This window comes from Ischnura elegans, chromosome 8 (genome assembly GCF_921293095.1).
Source record: "Ischnura elegans chromosome 8, ioIscEleg1.1, whole genome shotgun sequence".
Classification (NCBI taxonomy): Eukaryota; Metazoa; Arthropoda; class Insecta; order Odonata; family Coenagrionidae; genus Ischnura; species Ischnura elegans.
In genome coordinates, this window is record NC_060253.1 from 18,842,278 (window position 1) to 18,854,373 (window position 12,096).

General features: G+C 39.9%; 1 protein-coding gene across 1 annotated transcript in view; it reads right to left on the reverse strand.

The window, feature by feature from the left end:
- Positions 1–6,862, reverse strand: part of LOC124163790 (integrin alpha-PS3-like) — a 31,508-nt gene extending 24,646 nt beyond the window's left edge. The window contains exon 1 of the mRNA XM_046540882.1: positions 6,525–6,862. The gene's annotated coding sequence lies outside the window, so the exon portion shown is untranslated. The remainder of the gene's footprint in view (positions 1–6,524) is intronic.
- Between the last annotated feature and the right edge of the window lie 5,234 nt (positions 6,863–12,096).

The window sequence follows — 12,096 nt, forward strand, 5'->3', positions numbered from 1 at the left end:
TAGTTTATTACTGTTGTCTTTTTGATTTGCTTGTATCACTTTATCTTTTCTTGTTTTGATTGTAGGTATTACTTCTAAAATGGTGCTCTAAATGATGTTGCATTTGCGCAATACGGACGATTATTCACTTGTTAATTTATAAAATGCTCATATGAGGCTGAGTAGCCTCCGAGTGTGCGATAAATTTTTGTTCAATGTTCTGTGTCAGGATTACGAAATAAGATGTTTACTCCCTCTCTCTCTGCCAACAACGCAGCGATGATTATAAAGGTTTTTCTTCCCTGCTTGGAATGTAATCATTTATTCTTCTAATTCGTGGAAAAGAGCTCGTGGCGGCAAGTGGCGCTAAAAACGACATTGTAATTTGTATAGACAATTCGGAAAAAAATGCTTACAAAATTTGAAACCTTAAATAAAATTATGTTAAGTAAAACCTGAACGAAATTTTAGATATTATAAAACTATAATTTTTATATCTGATTGTAAAACGATAGATAGCTAAATGCACTGTCTCAAATTTGCCCCCCTGGAAGATGAACATGTTTAAGATTTTTTCCGGCTATAATTTTTAGACTCATTGCTCTATTCTTGACGAGTTCCAGAAGATGCAAAGATCGCCACGCTAATAGAATTGTAGCGGTGTAAATTGTAGACCATATACCGCAAAATCCGATTACATTTCATCCGATCTTCCTCGAACAAATTGCTATTGGCAGACATATTTTGATTTGGGACACCTTACACCCAATTATAAGGTATGAGAGGGATGGGAATGGTGGGAACGAAGGGAAAGAATTCGAATGAAAGGGACTAACAATTAGTATTGCGAATCGAGGAGAGAAGTCCAATTTCGGAGGGAAGACAGCCTGGGTTAATCTGCAATCTTACCTCAACCAGTAAAATACTCAATAACAACGCTCCGTAAATAAAGAGATAAAGCTTGCTCCAAACATGCTGCGGCGATTAGTAGGGGAAATTAAAAATTACTGAAAGCACAAAACTAATTTCTAAGCTAGCGATTCAAATCGTAAAAGAGCGAACACCACAGTTCTGCCCTCGACTTGCGGAATGAACTATTCCAAACTCAAAATTATCTACTCCTATACACGAAGAAACTCTTTCCTGGCGAATGCGAGCACTAAATCTTTATCGGGTTTCAGCTCGGGTTAAAAACACCATCGCACAGTGGGCGGAAATCGGAAAAAGCCGGACAAAATTACAAAATGGCTTTTTTTGAGTTATAAACTTGAAACTTCGCAGTTATACTAAACACTGATTGAAATTTATTGATATGTACTTCATTTGACATAGATCCTACCCGTTAGTGAGATACAGAGGCTCAAACGTGAGCAAATTTCCATAAAAACGCCCGTCTTCAATTTTCTCTGAAAATCTTCCAAAGTAAGTGAATGGTGAAGTTATGGGTGGATTCTTGCCGAATAAAAAACCACATAATCTGTTAGCATGGTGTTTTTTCTTTAATTTTCCGTAATCTTAAAGAATACAGCCCATAAATTCTTACCGTGCAGTAACAAAATGGCGGATACTGTTTTTCGACGAAGTTTTACATTTAGGTAGAGTTTCAAATAGGTTTTCGGCAAGGTCGCGCAGAGTAACTTATATGAGAGCATTGTTTGAAGACTTCTTGAGGTCTTTATGCAGTTTTCTTTGAAATAAGTTTGCGTCGCCGGAAATTACATTGATTTTTCGATCGCGCGGCAGGGTTCTTCTCCGCGCGTCGGGAGTTGGATTAGCCGCGCCGCGGTAAGGTTATTGAAGCTGTATGGGTTTTAACGCTCAACATTCACCGTTTTTATGTTTTGCTTCAAGACACCGATTCTCAAATGGTCTATGGTGAAGACAGTGGAGGTTTTTCATGCGATGTACTTGCACGTTTCATCGAAGTTCATTTCGTTATCTTTGGATACGATCGAAGACCATGCTTCTATTAAAAGCGTTCAAACCTCGACAAAGTGAGTTGTTTTCCTGGGACTCATACAAAAAGACCTACCAGAAAGATACCAGCTGAGACCCTTATACCTTCTTCAATCACCGATCCCTGACCCTCAGGATTCTAATTTCGAAAACGGTCGTTTTATGACACCCTGGAGCGGAGCCCTTGGCCGTCTTAACGGAGGTATTTCCATGGGAACTTCTAGCTTTTTTTTAATGTGCATCATACCCTCAGTTCTACTTTGACATACAGATTACCATGTCTTTACACGTTTTTACATACGTTCCTCCCCGTGTACGCATTAGGGCATTGGATAACCATAGGTTCGACAAATTTATTATTTCTAAATTTTACATAGGCTCCATCCGCCATTCCATAGAAAATGCCACCTCACATTATTACATGACTTGATATCTACAAAATAATATTGGAATTGGTAAAAAAAATCATTCACTCGGTAAAACATATTTGCTCCATTATTTATCGCGGAGGCTGAATTTAAGACAAGGCCCTGATGCTCTGAAATTTCTCAATGACTTCCTGACAAAACGCATCCTATGGCCATACCTTAAGAAATGGGTATAGAGTTCTCGAAATAATGAATGATTTTTGTGTCGATACAAAAGTTGGCTCGCTGACTCTATAACATTTCCAGAATTTGTTATGCATCACTTTCCCGATACTTCAACGACAGCCGGTTGAGTATTGTATTTTTGTAAAAATCTATTCCTCTCAAATTGATTGACTAAGTAAAATTCCCCCTTTAGCTTCATGCTACAAAATTCATATTATATTTGCCAGGCATTCCAGGGCGACCAAAAAAATGTCGCAACTAATGTGTTTTATCACGCAGAAGAAAATTCAAACTTTAAAAACTACTGCTACTACTGCTGAGCCTGCTCTCGCGGCATCTGTGAGTTTGAGAGAGAGGGGAGACACTGCAGCAGCTCACCTAATTGCAGAAATAACAACTACGACCCCTACTCGGGCTAAGAGAGTTCTTTCAAAGTGGAGGACGAGTGAAAAGGTCCACCCTGAGATGACAGTGGAAGAGGCACTGTCATTGATGATTGCCTCTGATTTGACCAAGCGTCAACATCGGTCTTTTCGTAGGACACTTCTGAGCCATGGACACGAATTGTATCCCAGTTATGATAGCATAGCGATAGCAAAAAAAGGCAGCTTATAACGAAGGAATTAAAATAACTGAGACCATGTGCGAAGTAAACCTTCAAGCACCACTGAACCACACCATATTGGGAACAATAGCCTGCTTAGCCACCACTTCCACCTCTCAAGAATTAAAATGTGTGGTGAACTACAGATTCATCTCAAAGTACGGTTTTGATGGAAGTTCGGGCCACTCTCAATATAAGCAAATGTGGCAACAAGTGGATGCTTCAGATAAATTCCTAGTCATGAGTTCCCTTGTATCTCTTAGTTTGATTAAAAAGCAGCAGGTAACAAAGGCGCCACAGGTAACGGCTTAAGTTTCCACTTTCTCTTGGTTAATTACATTTATCTCTAAACTTTTGATAAAGAATTTAAATTGCATCGGAGGCACTTCTCACATATAGGCTCTACAATTTTAGTTGACACTATCTGGGAAAATCCACTGCCGACGTCGACACGATTTTGTCATCCCATCCGCTTTAGGTGCAAAAAAGAGACAAAAGAAGTTACAAAATCAGAAAGATATTACCTATATCGAAATGCAGGTGGATGGCCTTAATGATTTCAACTCTGGATTTTACACGATCAAGTTCTGTTTACTACTGACCATAATCAACGGAAAAGTAATGCTTACATTGCTTACCTTATTTTCCTATTTTTTTCTTAATCTTAAAACCCATATAATTTATTATCCTGCAGGGAAGTATAGTCATTTCGAAATTAAGAAAAACGATAGTTTTCAGTTTGCAACACACTGAAGGACAGCTGAATCATGGGGTTCTAAATCTGCGGTGCAATAGCGTCGGGTATGAATAACTTAGGAGATGTAAAATATCGTTCACCTAATATCGATAAATATTCTGTTGGTTTGTGTACGCTGCACTGCCACATATGATTTTCTGAATGCATATTGGATATGTCGTATCGATTGGAATTTAAACAGTGGCATTTAATAATTTAAATTTTAATTTATTTTAGTTAGGAAAGGAATGCTAAGAAAATTTTCAGCTAAAATTGATAATATAAATAAAAATAACTATTTTGAAAAAGATGTTCGGGGATTTATTCAAAAACGTACTTACAGGCAAGTGGAAGTTTGAAATTTCTACGCTCCACAAGCAAATTAAAATCACTTTCAGAAATTCTGCGCACTCAAGAGAACTTAACTTTCCTTCACCACAGTTAAAGTAGAACTGAGGGTATGATACACGTTTTTAAAATCTAAGTTCCCGTGGAATTGTCTACCTAAACTACCCTGTATTCATCGTATCTGCTTCAACAACTTTCTAGTGCTTACTGTAGGTGCAGAACATGAGATTGTCACGCGATCCATAATTTTCGTCCATAAAATTTTGATTATTTACTTGCCATCAGTAATCTATGTTCATGATTAGTAATGTTAAGTCACTGAACACTGCATTATTAGCCATCTTCTTGAACATTATTCTCTTCATCTCAAGAGTAAAACATTAGATTTAATGACGCTTTTTGCAGTTCGTTATTTGTTCAATTTTCCGACTTGGGTGGCGGCGGGGTAAAATGCTCGCCTGTCAAAGAAGTGTCGGGTTCGAGTCCCGCATGGGTAAGTTTCCTTTATCAAGCGCAACGATGACGCAGAATAATATATTCACGCCATGCCAATATTGATCCGTCGGTACGTATGAATAAAGTATGAATTTTGTAACGTAAAGCTAAATGTGGAATAGTATTTATTCAATAAATTTGAAAGAAATAGATTTTTACAAAAATACCAACTCCCGTAGAAGTATTGAGAAAGTAATGCAAAGCATATTCCGGAAATGTTATGGATTCAGCGAGCCAATTTTTGAAGCGACACAAAAATCGTTCATTTTTTCGTTCCCATGGAAATACCTCCGTTAAGACGGCCAAGGGCTCCGCTCCAGGGTGTCATAAAACGACCGTTTTCGAAATTAGAATCCTGAGGGTCAGGGATCGGTGATTGAAGAAGGTATAAGGGTCTCAGCTGGTATCTTTCTGGTAGGTCTTTTTGTATGAGTCCCAGGAAAACAACTCACTTTGTCGAGGTTTGAACGCTTTTAATAGAAGCATGGTCTTCGATCGTATCCAAAGATAACGAAATGAACTTCGATGAAACGTGCAAGTACATCGCATGAAAAACCTCCACTGTCTTCACCATAGACCATTTGAGAATCGGTGTCTTGAAGCAAAACATAAAAACGGTGAATGTTGAGCGTTAAAACCCATACAGCTTCAATAACCTTACCGCGGCGCGGCTAATCCAACTCCCGACGCGCGGAGAAGAACCCTGCCGCGCGATCGAAAAATCAATGTAATTTCCGGCGACGCAAACTTATTTCAAAGAAAACTGCATAAAGACCTCAAGAAGTCTTCAAACAATGCTCTCATATAAGTTACTCTGCGCGACCTTGCCGAAAACCTATTTGAAACTCTACCTAAATGTAAAACTTCGTCGAAAAACAGTATCCGCCATTTTGTTACTGCACGGTAAGAATTTATGGGCTGTATTCTTTAAGATTACGGAAAATTAAAGAAAAAACACCATGCTAACAGATTATGTGGTTTTTTATTCGGCAAGAATCCACCCATAACTTCACCATTCACTTACTTTGGAAGATTTTCAGAGAAAATTGAAGACGGGCGTTTTTATGGAAATTTGCTCACGTTTGAGCCTCTGTATCTCACTAACGGGTAGGATCTATGTCAAATGAAGTACATATCAATAAATTTCAATCAGTGTTTAGTATAACTGCGAAGTTTCAAGTTTATAACTCAAAAAAAGCCATTTTGTAATTTTGTCCGGCTTTTTCCGATTTCCGCCCACTGTGCATCGTCGCCAACTTTTCGAAGAGCGCGTAGCCCATCGTCTTCAGGGCGGTTTTTAACCCGATCGGAAGGCCGAGAAACGCTCAGTGCCCTTCTACTCCGCATAAAATCATGCGTCCCATAGCATTACTGCACCGTTTTTATCACGTCTGTTACTAATTAAGAGGATTCACAAATCGATCTCTTAATGTGATGTGCCCCACCGTGCATTTAAATGGGTTTACAAAAGTCGCCACTCGCGTCGCTGACGAACGAAGTGATCCGATTTTCATAGGGAAATAAGTTATTATTGGGAGAGTTAACCGAAATTTATAAACATGATGATGTGATATATCAAAGAAATAACTTTTCAGTACTATCCCTCGCAATTACGAATACTTTACTGCAAGATATTGGAAAATAGTGGATCTCATTTCACTGATCACCGCGCCGCGGACATTTTCGAAAGCCAATGAAAATGCGACCGAAGTGGCAACATAAATCTGCCATCTATGGGATGGAATTGGGTCTCCCATATGTAGTCCTCTTGGTTTTTATATCGAAACACTTTCAACTATTCACTTTCACCCACCTGCAACAGGAATGCCTAGGATATCCCCTTGATTTCAATTCGATCGATTGTTGCTTGACACTCGATGAGAAAAGGCGTCCGTACACAGACGGTCGGTGCGAAGATAATATCGCATTCCTGGATGTGCAATGGATCTCCAACCGCTTTCATCGAAGGCTCATCCTTGTGAGACGAAGGAGAGGTCTTCAAAAATCGAATTACTTTTCTTTCCGTTGCCCCTGGACAGTCACTAAACTAAATGCATCTCTGGAAGACGCTATGTGTTAGCTTCGAAAAATGAGTTCGTTCCTGTTTCGCCGAGGCTGTGAACAAACACAGCACAAGTTGGGTAGGAGGGAGCTCATACACTCCTCTGGTGAGTTCTTTGACGAGAGTAAGAAGATATGTTGGGTCTTGCGACAAAGACTGGAAGCCGCAAACCACGTGACTTACCTCATCCCCCCGTGCGCGCAGCGTGAAAACGCGGGCATGCTGTGAAAAAGTTGTTTCTATATTGGTTTGAACCAAGTGATGGGTTGGATATGAATATGTTTGGTGCATTTATTTATATTTTATTTCATTTTTATTTTGAAGAAAACGGTCGAAACACAGCAAGAATGACAATTTACAGTCCACTCAAAAAAATTAAAATTAGCGGCTAAAATTAAAAATCAAACTGTAAATAAAAACAAAACGACAAACCGATACGGTGGCCATATCTTGAGTATTTAGCATATAACTTTGTTATTTTACATTAAATGAGATATTGCCAAATCAATGAAATTTTTTAGATTCGACGAAATTAAGAGGCGACAGACAGCTGAGCTTATTTCCGCCATGGACGCAGGTTATGGAAGGAGGGGAGGAGAGAAACCCGGCGTCGGAATTACCCTCCTCTTAACGAAAGGCACCGAGGGGACCACGGCTGAACGTCCCATCCGACGGACGGAATGGTGTGCTTGCAATGCACTCCACACAACATTCAAGCACGGCAATCTCCGAAAACTCTACGCTACCGCCGCACAGTGGGCTGAAATCGAAAAAAAAACTTGCCAAAAATCGCTGTGGTCTAAACTTTTGCTTAATTAATGTAACCTTTTGCGATCTAGCGATTTGATCGTTGGATTATACTTCTTCATAATATAATCCTCTAAAATCGCTGGCACAGTAATGGCTGACGGCTGGTTTCGCTATTTAGTTTGGCCCTTTTCGCTTCTATAGCGATTAGGTGTTTTTCCCCTTTCCATCCCTTCCAACCCTTTCGCTACCCCAGAGGCGTCGCCGGGCTCCTATCGCGGCGGCGCCTCTTTCCTTTATCCTTCCTCTCCCACCCTCCCCGTGTGATCGGGCGTATCAGCACGATTGCTGGGTTCCGGCCCCGGTGTGTTGTACCCTCGCAGGGCTCCCCTGAGCCGTCATTACTTCTTCTGTACTTTAAGGATACAATTAAACTTATTTAGGATTATGTAGTCCACAATATTGTTTAGGAGGGCAATGGGGATCTTGCATGGGTCGTCGATTGCTCTAAAAACTATTTTGAATAAGTAAAGTGGATACATTAGCTCTCAAAAATACCTAAAGTTTCTCCATTCATCATCAAAAGAAATAAAAAAAATTGCATTTAAAATCGATAAAAATTACTCTGAGCCGACCACTAAGCGAAGACACCCGAGCGTTGCCGAGGCCAGGTGTGACGTCATAGTTGCCTAAACAACCATAGGGAGATGGGAAATAACTAAGCGCATGCTGTAAAATGTGTTTTCAGGGAATATTTAGCCGCTCATCGTCGCTTTATTTTGGTCTGTTATTCTTGGGCAAGTTTTCCTATTGCTATTGTGCCACGATTATTACTTGGGATATTAATAATGCGACATCGGGATGATGGAGTACAAGCGCTTCACTTCGTATATCTTAGTTATCATAAAAATGGATGATAACGTTGCCACTCGTTCGAATGGTACACCTGAAATTCATCTACATCTACATAATACCCCGCAAGCCGCCTAAAAGGTGTGTGGCAGGGGGTGTTAACACGAGCCTTTTTTTAGACACGAAAAATTGATGCCACGGCCCTGATGGAATTAGTTAAGACAAATTATGGCTATAAGTCAGCGGTAAATCGAGATGTAAAAGAAACTTGTAATAATGGAGTATAACGATCGCAAGCTATGCTGTTGAATTTGGCAACGCCGTATTAGCGGATAAGATAGTCCTATCCGTCCTAGGGTAAGAATTCACAGCAAAACAGTCTGCACACAATCCACATGTGAGATCGCGAATCGGTTCCGCTGCCAAGACACACACAAACTACAACCTATTTCAATAATATAGGTAAATACATAAACAATATACTAGCATGTACTATAAACATATAGTGGGAAATAGGCAAATACTCCTATCAAAAACTGGAAGTCACTGTCACATTCTTATATTCATCACGTACAACTTACAATAACAGTGCTCGTTATGATGAAAACAAATACTTATTCACTGATTTACAGCCTTAAATTAGCCCACGAAAGTGATACAGGTACTACTATTCGTTGAAATAATGGAATAACACACTTCACACACAGTTTTTATTCTAATAGTTTGATCGTGAAATGTCATATCTACGGTGAACAACGGAGGTTAACACGCCACTGACAATTTTCACACTACTGTTAGACATTTATCGATAGCGTAATAGCACTTTTTACAATTCTATCACGATGGAATACCAACCGATTGGGATGAATGGATTTCGGCTGGCGTATTGAAAATATAACTTTTAGGTGGTGGAACATCGCGAAATAGGCGATTAAAAATAAGCGATTTCGGCCATTTGGGTATATGCTCTGGCCCTCCATAACACCACTTTTTATTTATTGTAGTATTCTACCGATTAAAGTGCCCTCCACAGGGACAGAAGTTTATGGATACTGGTGCCGAAAATGGCTTATGGGCCTCCGAAAACTGCCGGAATGTAAGAATATAGATTAATAAAAATCCCGGACTTTTCACCTTCTTATCCGGCTATGCCCTTTGAGGACTATACCAGACAAGGTGGAATGGACTGTTGAGCTTATGATGAGCCAAGCAGTTCAAATCGTACGCACAACGCCACAGCCGGAGATCAAAGCTCAGAGAATGCTTGACTATTAGTAGCCTAGGTATTGACGTGTGCAGTTCGAACGTGTGTGGTGGGCGGCGGATCCAGGATTTCTTTCTGGGGGGCACAAGCAAGGCCGTACCCAAGATTTCGTTCTGGGGGGTGACACAAGGATACCTCGTAATACAAAACGAGCGCAATGATAATGGGACCGTATTAAAAATTTTGCATATTTTTTAAGGGTCTGGGGGGGTGGGGCACGTGCCCCCTACATCCGCCTATGATTTTACTCGCACAATTTTTGTGAAAAAAGTCAACTCACAAATACAGGAGCGTCTGAAATTGACAGTCCTCGCTTGGAAGTATGCAAACTACAAAGAAAGCACGACTATAGAAAGAAATTTCGGTCAATAGGCGTGCACTTCACCATTTCCTACCGGCGGCGCCTACGAGAGGACAACGTTTTGCGTGCTGCGAGCAGCATTAGAATATTTTATGCCTCTCTGCAGGGAGATCTTGTTTGGGTAGGAGTTACCCTGAGATCCTGGTCCCTTCGATTTGAGACCTAAATAAACGGGGGCCCAACCTTTACCCCGGCCTCTGGACTAGACCCTCTAACCATGTGTTAGCACGACCCAACGGTCAACTTATTGCGTGTTATCAATAACAGACACTTTTGTTAATTCCAAAAAATTATTATACATTTTTTTAATATGAACGATTTCGGCTATTACACAATTATCAAATACATCAAATATATATTCGATAATGGTGTAATAGCCGGAACCGGTCATAGAAAAAAAATATTTAATGGAAGTAACAAAGTGTCCGTTATCGATAATATGGAGGATAATATCGATAATATAATCCCTTCCACAACGTCCAAGCTTCAAGTTTCGATTTAAATTATTGCGTTACCAGTATTTTTTTAACAAAATATTGCTTTTGATTTTCAATGATTTACACTTCTATAAGAATGAATAACATTTTTTTAAGCATAGTGGAATTTCAAACGATTTTCCAGCGTTGATAATAACAAGGTTATTAAACATAAGGTACTAGGGCTCTATATCCAGTAGTTCGTTATTAGGACCCCAAAAATTCCGCTTAAAAATTGCTACCGCACAGAACAAAACGTAATTCTTAAGCGAGGTATTCGAGTGAATTCCTGGTACTTGAACTTTCGAACGCTGAACGTATGCTGTTATTCACTACGGAATTGGTGTACATTCCGACACCGATATTCTTATTATCTGACCAGGAAGACTATCCATTTACTAAGTCTCCTCGTTTCCGTGATTTCGGAATCGAGCATTCCGTTTCCGTCTCTCGGAAGCTCTGATAAGATATTCATAAAAGCATAGTGGATTATAGTCCACTATGCTTTGAGGAATATTGTTTATTTTTGAATTATTTAATTAGAATTATTAATTTGTGACTTATTTAAAAATATTTATAAAAATTCTAAATAGCAAATATACAATGTGTAATTTCAACTACGGCATCTGAAAAAAATAGCTGACGGATGTATTATATTTTAGTGGTGGCGTACGTATGGAGCGAGGAAGGATCAGGAAAACTAATCTTGGCCACCCCTGACAAAAGTTACAGCTCCGGCCCTGAGAGGATATAAAAGCCGGACTTTGCACCAATTTCGGCGTAAATGTCGGCGTACGTTCTGCGGAAGTTCCTTCACGAGGAATTTAGAAGAATATTTTTCGTAAGACTCAATATCGAGCTAAAACTGCTCAAGTAGCGAGTAGGAAATCGCTGCCGCCGCAGGGAAAAGGAAGCGGCAGGAGTCATGGGAGAGACCGCAAAGTTTCCGACCAAATCCTACCAATCACTCCTTCGAATCAGACTGATTGAAACCCCAGACACAAAGAAAAAAGGCCAGAGATAAGATGAATTTTTTGTAAGTTTCGAACTCTAGCACCATAAAATAAAATAGTTTACAATAGGGTGGTTTCCTATTATTTTTTTATTGCCTAAATCGAAAGATTATTACTCCTGGAGTACGATTTTCACACTTTTAGATTTTCAAATTACGATATCTATTTTTTCCGATTAAATGAAAAGTGAAAATTTTCAATCGCGCGAAAACGCGACGGCTTAGTATGAATAATGGGAAAATCCCGTGTGACGTCATTCTGGTTCCCGCTGTCGCAAAGTGAGGTGACCTTGGGGCGACTTGACTTGACTTGTTATTTATTTTACCTGGCCCGGATTGGACAACAATCCTGTCCACTCTTCCCCCGGGCCAGGGCTGTGTGCGCCGCTGAGATGCAGGCTGCTAGCAGGTAGCAGAGTACCCTGCTAGCAGGTAGCGCTTGGCTTAAATAAGGATTATTAATACCTTATCAAACGAAGGAAAATTTCCGACCATAGGCAGTTTTAATAAGTGATTATTAACAGATGTTTCCCTGAGCTCTGTGCCTCATGCATACATTGGTAATCTCAGACGATGTAAAATCCCTTTCTACTCGTACAGAAACTAGGTCC